At 34.8% G+C, this 13,524-nt stretch overlaps 1 pseudogene; it reads right to left on the bottom strand.

Moving 5' to 3' along the window:
• Positions 1–7,272: 7,272 nt before the first annotated feature.
• LOC141489811 (small ribosomal subunit protein eS10-like) lies at positions 7,273–7,775 on the bottom strand (annotated as a pseudogene).
• Between the last annotated feature and the right edge of the window lie 5,749 nt (positions 7,776–13,524).

A 13,524-nucleotide genomic window follows, 5' to 3' on the forward strand; every position in this document is an offset into this window, starting at 1 on the left:
CAGGGCTGGTGCTTTATCCACTATGCCACCTAGCCTCCCTGAATCATGTATGTTTTTAACATATGCTTTGGAAATTCCTTGTTGAGGAGAGTCTTCTAGGCCACATTTTGTTCTACTGAGTCAACTTTTAAAAACCAATAAATAGGGGCAGCTAAGTGGTGCAGTGGATAGAGCACCAGCTCTGGAGTCAGGAGACCTGAGTTCAAATCCTAACTCAGACACTTAATAATTGCCTAGCTGTGACCTTGGGCAAGTCACTTAACTCCACTACCTTAAAGAAATAAAATAAAAAAAAATCAATAAACAACAGACCTGGTGAGTTTCCATGCTTCCCTGTCACATCAAACATGCTTCTCCCAAGGTTAGGGTGCTGGGCAGCTGCCATCTGACTATGTAACCTGGGAAAGGCTTTATCATCATAAACTCATCTGAACAAGTAGGCTTATCTGCCCCATCACTTTCAAGCTAGTAGGGAGGTACCAAATATAGCCATAGTATAGTGATTTTGAAATGATGCAAATTCTATCTTCAGGGTTTTTTTCCCCCCTGCCTATAAATGGTAGGTATAACTGTGAAAGAGGTGGGTGAGGATTACCCATGAACTTCCTGTAGAAGTCCCTTAATTCATCTAGAATGAAAGAATGACATAAAAATGGAGAAGGATAGTAGGTAGATACTACCCACAGATTTATCTAGATCATGGTGGCTGTAACAAAATACCTCAAAAATCTCCATAAATTCTTATTTTACTAGCTGAAGGAGGATCAGGTGGCCATTCCATATCCTGGTCACTCATTCCTGTTGCAAATATTTATACATCTTTAGTTAAAAGGCTAGATTTTAAATACAAGTAACTCTTTATTCTAACCATTTAGACAAAAATGTGTACATCTAGAAATATTTCTTTATATTTTGTTTTATCTATCTATTATTTATTGGCTTTGCAAAGACAACAACAACAACAACAACAACAAAATAAAACTTATTAATGGGATTCTAGGATAGCAAAACAGCTTGAAACTCCAGATGGTTGATAAAGTCTGAAAACAGGCCATTTCACCCTGTAGTGCCATTTTCTGAAACTGACTCTAGCTTAACAGCTGTACAAGAACACAGTAACAGACGGGAATACTTGACATATTTATAAACAGGAAGAAAATATTTCCAGTGCTCAGAGGCACAAATAATCATTTTAAAAGTAACATAATATTGTCAAACACTGGGGGACAAGGGCTGATACAAGTCCTATAACTTGGCACCCTTCATCTTCTAAATATGTATTCTAGTATTTTCCGTGATTGCTGTTTTTTTAACTTAGCAATATGCCACCAAATGGAACTTTGGTTTGACCCCTCAACTGCAAAGGTAGGCAGATAATCTTTGATTTTATCTACTCCTTGACCTGGCCATTAGATTTTATTGATGTAGTTATATAGTTAATGGTTAGTCAATAATCATTTATTAAGTATTATAATGTTCCCTAGCCTCAAGAAACCCATTTTCTAATTAAGGATACAATATGCAAATAACCATGTATATTTTAAGATATATGTTTATATAGTCTCGTAGACAATATATAGACTGAAGCTGTATTTTAGGCCACATGTATCTGCTCCTCTCAGTTTAACTCTTATTTATTTGGAGCTATGAGATTTTAAAATTTGGATTTTTTTAACCTCTCAAAACAAGTTTCCATGAAAAGTCTCCTAGGAACTTAGCCAGCCATCTTCTGCCAGTGTCCATGCTCTGAGGGTCACTCTGGCTATCTCGAAGTTTGTCAAAGGTGACCTTTTATTTTTGGTTTTCCTTTTATGATTTCCAGGAATAAATATATATGTTTTTCCTCATCCCCTTTTGACTGCTTTGCCATCATTTATTTATTTATCAAGCTCGCCATCTATTTATTTGTTTTTTTCTATCAATATTCATTGTCTGTCTTTCTTTCCATCTATCGTCTATCTATCTAAATTGGTTTTCTATTGCTATCTGAATTGAGGATTCCCTTCTTTTAGGGCTACAGAGGAATAGAGAACCCTTGCATAACTTCTTCTTCAGCTCCTTTTTCTATTTAAGACATCTTTTGAGATTTTTCTAAAAGTGTTAATGACTACAAATCTTGGAGAAACTGAACCAACTGTCCAAGTTTATAGTGAAGTTAATGCTGGTTGGAGGGGGTTTAACTATAAAATACCCTGAGTAGAAAAAGAATCTATATTAGGTGAAAACATCTTTTGAGGCATTTGCTAATTCTTACCACTTGCTATTCCCCTTACAGTTTTAGAAGACATTATTGACAAGGCCTTGGCCTGTTTCTGTATGAATTGAATTCTGCCTTTCTCTGTAATTTTGTCTACTCTATGGTTAAATATAGGCAGCTCAGAAAATCTGAGTTTAAATCCTGAACTTGAACAAGTAACTTGACTTCTCTTGGTCTTAGTTTTACCATCCATGAGAGTGAAATGAAATAACATAAAATATTTTTCAAACCTTATAATTAAATTATTAATTAAATATAAATGCTATCTCTAATTATCATGCAATATTCTGTTTGCCTTTAAGCTTTTCTTCAGAATGGTTCTTTCTCTTGGTCCATCCCTAATCAGCAGCAAGTGTGAAATTATTCCTGGACAGAATGGGTATTTAACAGTAGCAATAATTCAACTTCTGGAAAGTTGCTAAATTATTTTAAAAATCTTTAAAATTATGTTATAATTATAACTCAAAAGTTATAATTTATAAATTAAATATAGTATTAAATATTAATTAAATCAAATATATAGAAATTAAATATATAAACATTAAATGATTATATATAATTTAAATATACTCAACATTATTTCAAATTCAAGTTATTTCAAATTTCAAATTATTTAAAATCTTCCCTGTGCTTTAAAATTTTGTTTTCCTAATTGTTAGAACAGAGTTCAATGTGTGAAACCCTGGGGGGAGGGGTGTCTTGAGACTCTTTTAGGAAGTCTATGGGGTTAAAACTATTTTCATAATAATATTAAGATTAATAATATTAAGATGCTATTTGTCTATGAAAATATTTTTCCAAATGCCTAATTGTGATGCCAATTTTTCTTCATATACTACTAAAATAATATACCACAACAGACTAAATGCAGAAGCAGAGATGAGAAGCTTAGGGTATTGACTGTTAAGCCATTAGGGTATTGACTGTTAAGCCATGAACTAAATAAATGTAAAAATATGTAGAACAATGCCACTAATTTCCCTAAATTGTTTGCTTTTGAAAATATATTTTTCATAGAACTATGCTATATATATATATATATATATATATATATATATAAACATATAATGGATTTATATTGCTATTTTAAATGAATTAATACATAAATATTTTTAAAATTGTTTTAATTTTGAGTTCAGTAAAAATTAATAGCTATAACCCACATAAAAAGAAGGTCTTTGGATCTTCAATAACTTTTAAGAATATAAAGAGATTCTGGGGCATCTAGGTGGCACAGTGAATAGAGCACCAGCCCTGGAGTCAGGAGTACCTGTGTTCAAATCTGACCTCAGACACTTAATAATTACCTAGCTGTGTGGCCTTGGGCAAGCCATTTGACCCCATTGCCTTGCAAAAAAACCTTAAAAAAAGAGTGTAAAGAGGTTCTGAGACCAAAAACTTTGAGAACTACTGTGCTAGAAAGGACTCAATGAGGTTTAGCTACTTTTCTGAGCAACTAACCAGACTGCTATCTAGAATTATTATATTTTTTACTAGACAAGAAAGTGATATCAGACCCTTACCTAACAGACCTATACATAGAAGCCTGCCTATATGCATCCTTTCTCAATGCAGAGAGCTATTTCATCATATTAAAAAATTTTGAGCATCATATATTGTGACTGGAAAAATATAGAGGGAACAAAGCCCTCTCCAAGAAAAAAAAAACTATATTTTGTAGTCTTTTGCTTACCAGGCCCAACATGGAAAACCTCTTAAAGTTTGCCTTTCTTCTATGTGCCTCTTCTGTATCTGTTGATTGCGTTTTTAGTTCAACTTAACCCAGAATTTCAATATAACTTAGTATTCATCTTATTAGTAGGTCTTTTTCAAAATGTCTACCCCCATTGTAAGTTTTGAATGGCCTTGAAAGGTTCTTTTAACATGAAAACATTCATCTGGCTTTTCACAGATGGACAATTTTCCCCATATGGGCTTAAAAAATTCCTGTTTACCTAACAGAAGGAAGAAGAGTCCAAAGTTTCTTTTACTTCAGCAAAACATATGTTAGTATAATTCAAATGGCTCAAGTGCTGCACAATAGGTTAAAAATATATTGCTTAGGGAATAAATGTTACTGTGAATGTTTCTGGTTTCAGCTGTTCTCCATAGAGACTTAGAGAAATATGTTTTTTTTTCCTTCCTTTGATAGAGGGTGATTTGAAAAATTACGCTAAAGACCAACTAAACTTTTTTTCATTTAGCTCTTTGTGATCTGGGTCACATAGTCACATGGTACTTGCATTCATTAAGGTTGCATTCTAATAGATCATAACAGAGAAATAGAAAAAACCACACCAACATTCCCTTCCATTTATACAGAGATCAGAATGTTTTTCTAGCATTATGAAATTAGATATATCAAAAAAGAGAGAGGGAGACAATCATTTTATTTTATACTATTGAAATCATAGGCCTTTGAACAATTGACTCCCCCTCCAAAAATTGCTAATAATAATAATACTTATAAATATATAATTCCTGCACTAACAACTATTATTACATTATTATTAGATTGCAACTTACACCAAAAACAATATAAACAATTCCATTATAGTAGGCGTCTTTTTATTTTTATAAAGATCTGACTTAATTAAAATAAATGATTAATTGCAATTTATAATAAAGAATAAAAGGGGGAAAAAGTTTTGCAAATCTGATATTATAAGGCAATATTCCAAAGTCAGGATTCCTGATCTCTGCAAAGAAGTGGTGGGAGGCTCTAAATCATATCTAGTCTTTTGAACCAATCTTGTTGCCATTGTGTATACTGTCTTCCTGGATCTGTTTGCTTCACTTTGAAAAAAATCATGTTAATCTTTTCATGCTTTCCTAGATTCATTATACTTATTTTTTAATGGCACAATAACATTTTATTACTTTTTTTGTACTATAGTTTGTTTATAAATTCCCCAATTTAAGAGCATTTACTTTCTTTCTAGTTTTTTTTGGCTACCAAAAAAAAAGAGCAGCTATAACTAGTTTGCTCCATAAGAGGTCTTTCTTTTTACCATAAATCTCCTTAGAAGACATATGTATCAGTGAAATCTCAGGGCCAAAAGATACAGGTATTTAGGAACTTCCTTTTTTCTGTTTTTGTAAGACTATGGGGTTAAGTGACTTACCCAAGGTCACACAGCTTGGTAATTATTGCATGTCTGAGGATGGATTTGAACTCGGGTCCTCCTGACTCCAGGCTGGTACTCTTATATACTGGGCCATCTAGTTGTGCTTAGAACTTCCTTTTCATAGTTACAATTATTCTTCAGATGATTGGACCAATTCACAGTTTTACCCTAAGGGCATTATTTTGCCCATCTCCCTATACCCATCTAATATTAATTATTCTTATATTTTCTCATCTTTGCCAATTTCCTAGGTATGAGTTGAAAACAGGGTTATTCTGATTTGTATCTTTTTTATTTTTGCATTCTTTGGAGCAGTCTTTCACATAGTTATTAATAGTTTGCATTTTAAGAAGTATTTATATCCTTCAGCTACTTATCTATTGGATATCCTGGCTTTTGCTAATTTTTATTCATTGTTTTAGGTACCTGGGATATCAGGTGCTATTCAGTCTACAAGACTCTAATTTAAAAGCAGTAGTGGAAAGTTATCATAAGGGTGGATTTGATGATAACCACTAGAAAACTGGGAAAACACCTGACTTCAAGCTAACTTTCAGATATCCAAGCATGGGAAGTAGAAAAACTGCACAAACTCCCAGAGGATGTTGCTTCCTCATTGCAATTCTTTTTTAGATATGAAAAGATATATCTTATATCTTTGCAAAGAAGATGGGGTCATGGTATAAAGCACTGTATATAATGTTAATTTTTTGGAAGGATTGCTCAATTTTGTTGAATTTTTTTGCTTTCTTAAAAAAATTGTTATGAGAGGGTTCTCTGGGAGGGGGAAGAGGAGAAATATGGCAGCAATCTAGGCAAAGTAAAAACAAAAGATATGACCTCTTCTATGAAACTTACCCTGATCTTCTAAGCTAAAAATTCCTGTTAAGATTTTCCTGGAATATGTTGCTGGATGTCTCCTTTGTCCCGACCATATTTTGTTTTATATTTGGTTGATCAGTATATATTCCATATCCCCATCCAGTGCCTGCTTGAGAACAGGAATAATACCCTGGTCATGGTAGGAAATTAACAAACATTTGTTGTTTAAACTGAATTGAAGATCTTGCAACACAAAGCTCATCATAGTTAGAGGGTAGAACAAATCACTACCCTGAAGATATTGAAAATAAAATGTGAGAAAATAGTGAATAATATTTTGATTCACAACATACAAATTTTATGCAGCCAGTAGCCTTTGGCACACTTTGATGTTCTGGTAGTACTCTGGGGAATGCTATAGCTATCAGCAAAGACCTGCTCCCCCTGCTCTCTCCACTCACCCTTGGCCTTTGGCAACCTTTACCTCTTCTTCCTCTGACAGGTTTATTTCTCCAGAATGTCAAAAAATCTCTAAAATTTGAATCCAGATAATTGATATGTTAGAAATTGAGAAATTTGCTGTATTGGTATGAACAACTAAAGCCCACAGGAAAATAGATCATAGAAGGACATAAGTATAGATAAGCATTCCTATTTAGGAAATATCTTTAGTATTCCTAGACAGTTGTTTGTTTAAATGTTCCATACTATCTGTTACTATTTGTTATGCCCTATGGAATTGAGAAAGCAAGCCCTAATTTGGGAGGAAAACCTTCTCACACATCCTCAAGTTTATTTATTTATTTCTATTTGCCTACGTAACTTTCTTCTTATTTTTGTTTGTTTTCTTTTGCAAGACAATGGAGTTAAGCGACTTGCCCAAGGCCACACAGCTAAGTATTAAATATCTGAGGGTGGATTTGCACTAGGGTCCTCCTGACTTCAGGGCAGGTGCACTATCTCCTGCACCACCTAACTGTCCCACATCCCCAAGTTTTTTTTTTACATAAAACCTTATTTTTTCCCCCAGAATTTTATTCAATATGAAACATATCTCTACGGTTCTTATTGAGGAGGTTGACCATGTCCAGGATCAAATCCACCTCTAAATTGAAATTCTGTTGCTGACCCAGCCCCAGCCCCAGCTTCAGTCTTCTTGTCAGCACCAGGGGGAGCAGCATTTCGTCTGTATGTGTCTCTGTTAGCTTTACCCCGAGCAAGCTGGGCAGGTTGCTCACCCTCTGACCTTTAGGCCTTGGCCTTCCTGTCTCAGGTCTACTTCTGCAAAGAGTGGCAGACACTATCTCAGGGGGCAGATGAAGGTAATCCTGGAAGTACTGAATGCCCTCATGGGTGAGATACCAGTAGAAATGCCTCCATGGAAACTGCTCCTTAATGTATCCACAAGACTTTAGAGACTGCATGGCCTTCGTGACATGGAGATTGTGCACATTCTTGTCTGCCAGCTCAGGATGCTTTGGCATGTGGACATCCTTCTTGGCTACCATTACTCCCTCCTTAAAAAGGAATTCATAGATGGGAATTCAGTTCTTCTTGGGCATCAACATCTTGGCAGCAGAGATGGGTGCTGCTCTACAAGGAGCCCAGGATAGAAAGGCCCCAAGTTTTTTAAAAAAAATATTATCAGTGCAGCTAGGTGGCGCAGTGGATAGAGCACCGGCTCTGGAGTCAGGAGTACTTGAGTTCAAATCTTACCTCAGACACTTAATAATTACCTAGCTGTGTGGCCTTGGGCAAGCCACTTAACCCTGTTTGCCTAGCAAAAAAAAATATTATCATTAGGAAAAATTCATCAAAAAGCTTTCACTTGCTTATATCATTCCTAATGTATATCTTTCCTTTTTTCTTGGTTTGTTTTTTGCAAGACAGTGGGGTTAAGGGACTTACCCAAGACCACACAACTAGATAATTATTAAATGTATGAGGCTGAATTTGAACTTAGGTCCCTTGTCTCCTAGGATCTATCCATTGTGCCACCTAGCTGCCCCCCCCAATCTATTTCTGAAAGGTCTCATCCCTTATAAGATGAGGTATTTTGTCAAGATCATAAAGGACATGATACATGAAAAGGAATCAATCAATCAAGTCCAAAAGGAGCCCAAAGACTGGAAAAAACCTTCAAATGAAGATCCAGAATTCAGGGGGTAGAAATCAAACCATCACATTTCTTCATCAATCACAGTCAAGAAACCCAAAGTAGAGTTTAATCAACAAATAGTTATTGTTTTATTTATTTATGTATCTATTTATTTATTAAATTTTTGAGTGACAGTTTGGTTTATTTATTTTATATTATTACAATAATCTTGTAATAATCTACCCCCCCCCCCAAAGATAGAGAAAACTCAAGAATGGGGAAAGAGAAAGAACTTCGGTCTGTGTTCAGATTCCAACAGCTCTGTCTCTGGGATGAATTGCTTTCTTTATCGTAAGTCTACCAGAGAAGTTGCTTCAGTATTTTTCCCACTGTTGCTATTACTAGCTGTATTTCCCTCCACTCTATTCCTCCCCACTCTCATTTATTGTATTTTCTCTCTTCTTTCATCCTGTCCCTGTTCAGAACTGTTGTACCTGAGTACCCTCTCCCATGATCTTCCCTTTCTTCTATCACCTACTCCCCCCCTTCTCTTCCCTCATTCCCCCTTATCCCCCTCCCTTTCCTCTCATTTTTCTATGCCCTATTAAGTGTGTTTGTTATTTCCTCTCTGAGCCATTTCTTATGAGAATGAAGACTCACTCATTGCCCCTCACCTTCCCCTGTTCCATTCCATTGCAAAGCTTTCTTGACTCTTTTGTGTAAAATATCTTAGCCCATTCTATCTCTCCTTTCTCTTCCTCCCAGTACTTTCCTTTATCACCCATTGATTCCACCTTTATATCATATTATATCATTATATTCAACTCCCTCCTGTGCCTTGTCTATATATGTTCCTTCTAACTGCTTTTATAAATGAGAAGGTTCATATGAGTTATCAGTATCTTTTTCCCATGCAGGAATACAAACAATTCAACATCATTAAGTTCCTCTTAATTAGTCCTTCTTGTCCACCTCCTTTTTGGTTAACCTGAGTCCTGTACATGGAGATCAAAATTTCTGTTCATCTCTGGTTGTTTCAATTGATTGAAACCTGGTAGTCCCTTCATTGAAAGTTCATCTTTTCCCCTGAAAGATGTTCAGTTTTGTTGGGTGGTTGATTCTCGGTTGTAATCCAAGCTCTTTTGCCTTCTGGAATATCATATTCCAATCCCTACGAGCCCTTAATGTTGATGCTGCCAGATCCTGTGTAATCCTGACTATGGAGCCATGGTAGTTGAATTGTTTGTTTCTGGCAGCTTTTAGTATTTTCTCTTTGACTTGAGAGTTTTGGAATTTGGCTATAATATTCCTGGGAGTTTTCTTTTGGGATCTCTTTCAGGAGGTGATTGGTTAATTTTCTCAATTTCTATTTTACTCTCTGCTTCTAGGATATCAGGGCAATTTTGGTGTATTATTTTTTTAAAAAAATGAAGTCTAAACTCTTTTCCTGGTTGTGATTTTCAGGTATCCCAATAATTTTAAAATTATCTCTTCTGGATCTGTTTTTGAGGTCAGTTGTTTTTCGAATGAGATATTTCACATTTTCTTCTAATTTTTGGTTCTTTTGGATTGTTTTATTGCTCTTGATTTCTTGCAAATTCATCAGCTTCCTTTAGTTCCAATCTGTATTTGAAAAAATTATTTTCTTCAGAGAGCTTTTTTATCTCCTTTTTCAAAAGCTGGTCAATTCTGCTTTTTTAAGGCATTCTCCTCATATGCCTTTTGGATTATTTTTTTCCATTTGACCTAAACTGGTTTTTAACATTTTTTTCTTCATTATTTTTTTGTATTTCTTTCACCAAGCTGCTGACTTGGTTTTCATGATTTATATGCTCTCATTTCTCCTCCCAATTTTTCCTCTGCCTCTCTTAATTGCTTTTCAAAGTCTTTTTTGAGCTCTTCTAGTGCCTGAGCCCATTTTCTATTTCTCTTGGACTCTTTAGATACAGAAACTTTGATTTTGTCATCATCTGAGTTTGTATTTTGATTCTCTATGGTACCAAAGTAATTTTCTATGATCAGATTCTTCTTTTTCTGTTGTTTGCTCATTTCCTCAGCCTATAACTGATTTACTGCACTTTCAAGGCTTTGAGGGGTTTTGGGGACACTCCACAATATCCTTAATTCCTCCAGGGTCTTATGAGAGAATCTGAATGCTCTCTTCCCTGTACTCTGGTATGTGGGTGACCACAAGCCCTGGATCCTTTGCCCTGGATCTTTGAGGAGGGTACCTGCTTGGCTATGCTAGTAAGGGCGCCCAAATTGCAACCTGGATCTGACTGTGGGCAAACAGCTGAATCCTGCCTCAAGGAGAGCAGAGAGAGCTCCTTGGGAAGAGCTAGAAGCTTGTTAAAACAAAAATTCAAAGGTTCTAAGCACTCAATGGGTAAGAACATGAATCAGATAGATTGTTATTTGGGGGAGAAGCCCTCAAGATTGGACCTCATCTGTGTATGCTTGGTGTAAGTAGTGGATTTAAAATTTTGTTGTTCAGTCATGATTCTTTTGGTTCTATTTGCAGTTTTTCTGCATTTGCCATTTCCTGCTTCAACTATTACCTTCAACTGAGGTAGACATGGTTAAATGACATTTTCAGGATCACACAGTTTAGTAAGTATTTGAGACTGAATTTGAACTCAAATGGATGACTCTTTGTCACTTAAGGCCCAGAGCACTATCTACTGTGTCACCTAATCACTCAAGGGTTTAAAATATTTTTTGACTATTAGATTTCTGCTTTGAGGTAGAGGGATCCCATTTAGTAGGTGGAGGGAAATAGGGAAGGTAATTCTTGACTTTAATGGCAAAAAACAACTATGACTTAAAGATCCTCAACCAATCTATGTAGTTCCTATTATGTTCTTAATGAGGTGCAATGGGGGTGACTCTCTTGATCTTTGTAGTTCTGTCTTTCTCTGTCTCCGTTATTTAGTGCAATAAAACTTCATTTAAAATTGTAAAAACTTTTCTTAGAATACAGGTCCAACAAAAATAGGTGACAGAACATGCAAAAAAAAAACAGTCTGCAGGAAGGATTTCCACTGGCTATAGTTTGCTAGACCATCATGTAAAATTCTAATGCTTCAATTTTCTCTTATTTTATTGGTATGTAGACTCTTGTGCATATATATATATATATATTATATATATATATATACATACATATATATAGGTGTATATGTATATATAAATATTTATATGCTATTCTATGATTTAATAAATGGTTATCAAAAGTGATTTGGATAAAAATATGTTAATTAAACTGGAAAATAAAGAAAAAGTACCAAACATGGCCTGTCTGCAATATCTTTAAGCTTTGTGACCTGGATGAGTTATTGTTTGCTTCAGTTTTCTCATATGTAAAATGGGCTAGAGAAGGAAATCTTGTCAAGAAATCGTTGTCAAGAAAATTCCAAATGGAGTCACAAAAAGTTGGACACAACTGAAACTACTGAACAACAACAGCATTTTATGGAAGGGACTAAAAGTTCACTTGAGTTTTAGAAAAGAGAGACATTAATGTGGACAAGGTAATCATAGAACATTTCATGGAAGAAGTAGACTTAGGAATTGATCTTGATAGGTAGAAGGGAGAAGAGAGAGTCACTATAATATATTCTGACTTCCTCAGCTATTTTGCCATGTTTATTCAATGGATCTTCAAGAAAGAAGGGATGGTATGTGAAGTACTTTGAGAATATCCATGTAAATACAACCAAGCTTTAAAAAAGGTCTAGAGAATATTCACTGGTTTGAGCCTAGTGTACAGATTCAAAGATGACAGAATTGAAGAAATGAAATGAAAAATTCCAGAAACAAATTTGAAGCAAAATGCACAGGAAAAAAAGAGAGGGTGTAGAAAGCAGTATATAAAATTGTGAAGCAAGTCCAAGGGTGCATTCTGTGCTGAACTTGCTCTTCTCCCTCTTCTAGTGCTCAGAAATATAGAATAATTAATTTAAAACTGGAAGGTTATCTTTACGGATGAGGGAACTGAGGATAAAAGGTTAAATAATCTTTCATTGTGTCATATAGGTAGTAAGTACAAAAGCTAGCATTTGAACCCATATTCTATTGACTCTAAATTCAACATTTGTAATTCACAATGTATCCATTGGTGACCAGTATATGATTTTACTGACCTGATCAACTTGTTAAGGGAAAAAACCCTATAGGCTTGGTTCAGCAAAAAGAGCTTTGACTCTCAAATTTGCCTCTGATGATAATTACCTTCTTAATATTAAATCTCTTAACCTCCCTGGGTCTCAGTTTATTTCATCTGTAAAATGAGAGAATTTGACTATATTCTATGACGTTTCATCCAGATCTAGATTTATGATAAACTAATTAAATATAAGATTTAGAGGTTATCCATCCCAGAAGCAATTACATTTTAAACATGTTTCTTCTATATCCTAGGAGGTGGAGAATATTCTTTGCCACAATGTATTGAATAAGGAAAGAAATGGCAAACCACTCCAGTATCCTTGCTAAGAAAACCCCAAATGAAGTCATGAAGAGTCAGAATGAGTGAATCAACTAAACCATGATGATGATGATGATGATGTTTATTCTTTGTGATCTAAGTTGTCCAGGTTGTTATATACATGATGACATAACATCATGACATGACTTGCATGATTATGTTTATTATAGTAAGGGAAGTATTGTGTGAAGACATCCTTTTTATTTGCCTTTTCTACTATTTCACCCTATGACCTCATCTAATAGGAAACAGGACAATTGATGATATACTTCCTTTCAGATGTTCTAGTTGTTTCTACACACAGACAGACCCAGATCCAGACACACACACACACACACACACACACACACACACACACACACAAACACTCATACCCTCCCTCCCACCCTTAAGTTAAAGCTTGATCACAAAGAAACTTTAGAGATCATTTGTCTACTTTCTCATTTCATTTTATTTATTTAATTTTATGTTTATTTATTTATTTATTTTTATTTCAAAAAATTCAATGGTATTTTATTTTTTCCCGATTCTAGGTAAAGAGAACTTTTAGCATTCATTTTTTACCTTTCTTTTTTCATAATAAATTTATATTTTTATTTATTTACATATTACTAAAATAGTCTCCCTCTCCCCTCACAAAAATAAAAAAAACCTCACAAGAAATAAAGTTGAAAGAAAGAGAAAAAAATATGCTTCAGTCTGCGCTCAGATACCATCAGTTTCAGGGGTGGAT

Source organism: Macrotis lagotis, chromosome 5, assembly GCF_037893015.1.
Source record: "Macrotis lagotis isolate mMagLag1 chromosome 5, bilby.v1.9.chrom.fasta, whole genome shotgun sequence".
Taxonomy (NCBI): domain Eukaryota; kingdom Metazoa; phylum Chordata; class Mammalia; order Peramelemorphia; family Peramelidae; genus Macrotis; species Macrotis lagotis.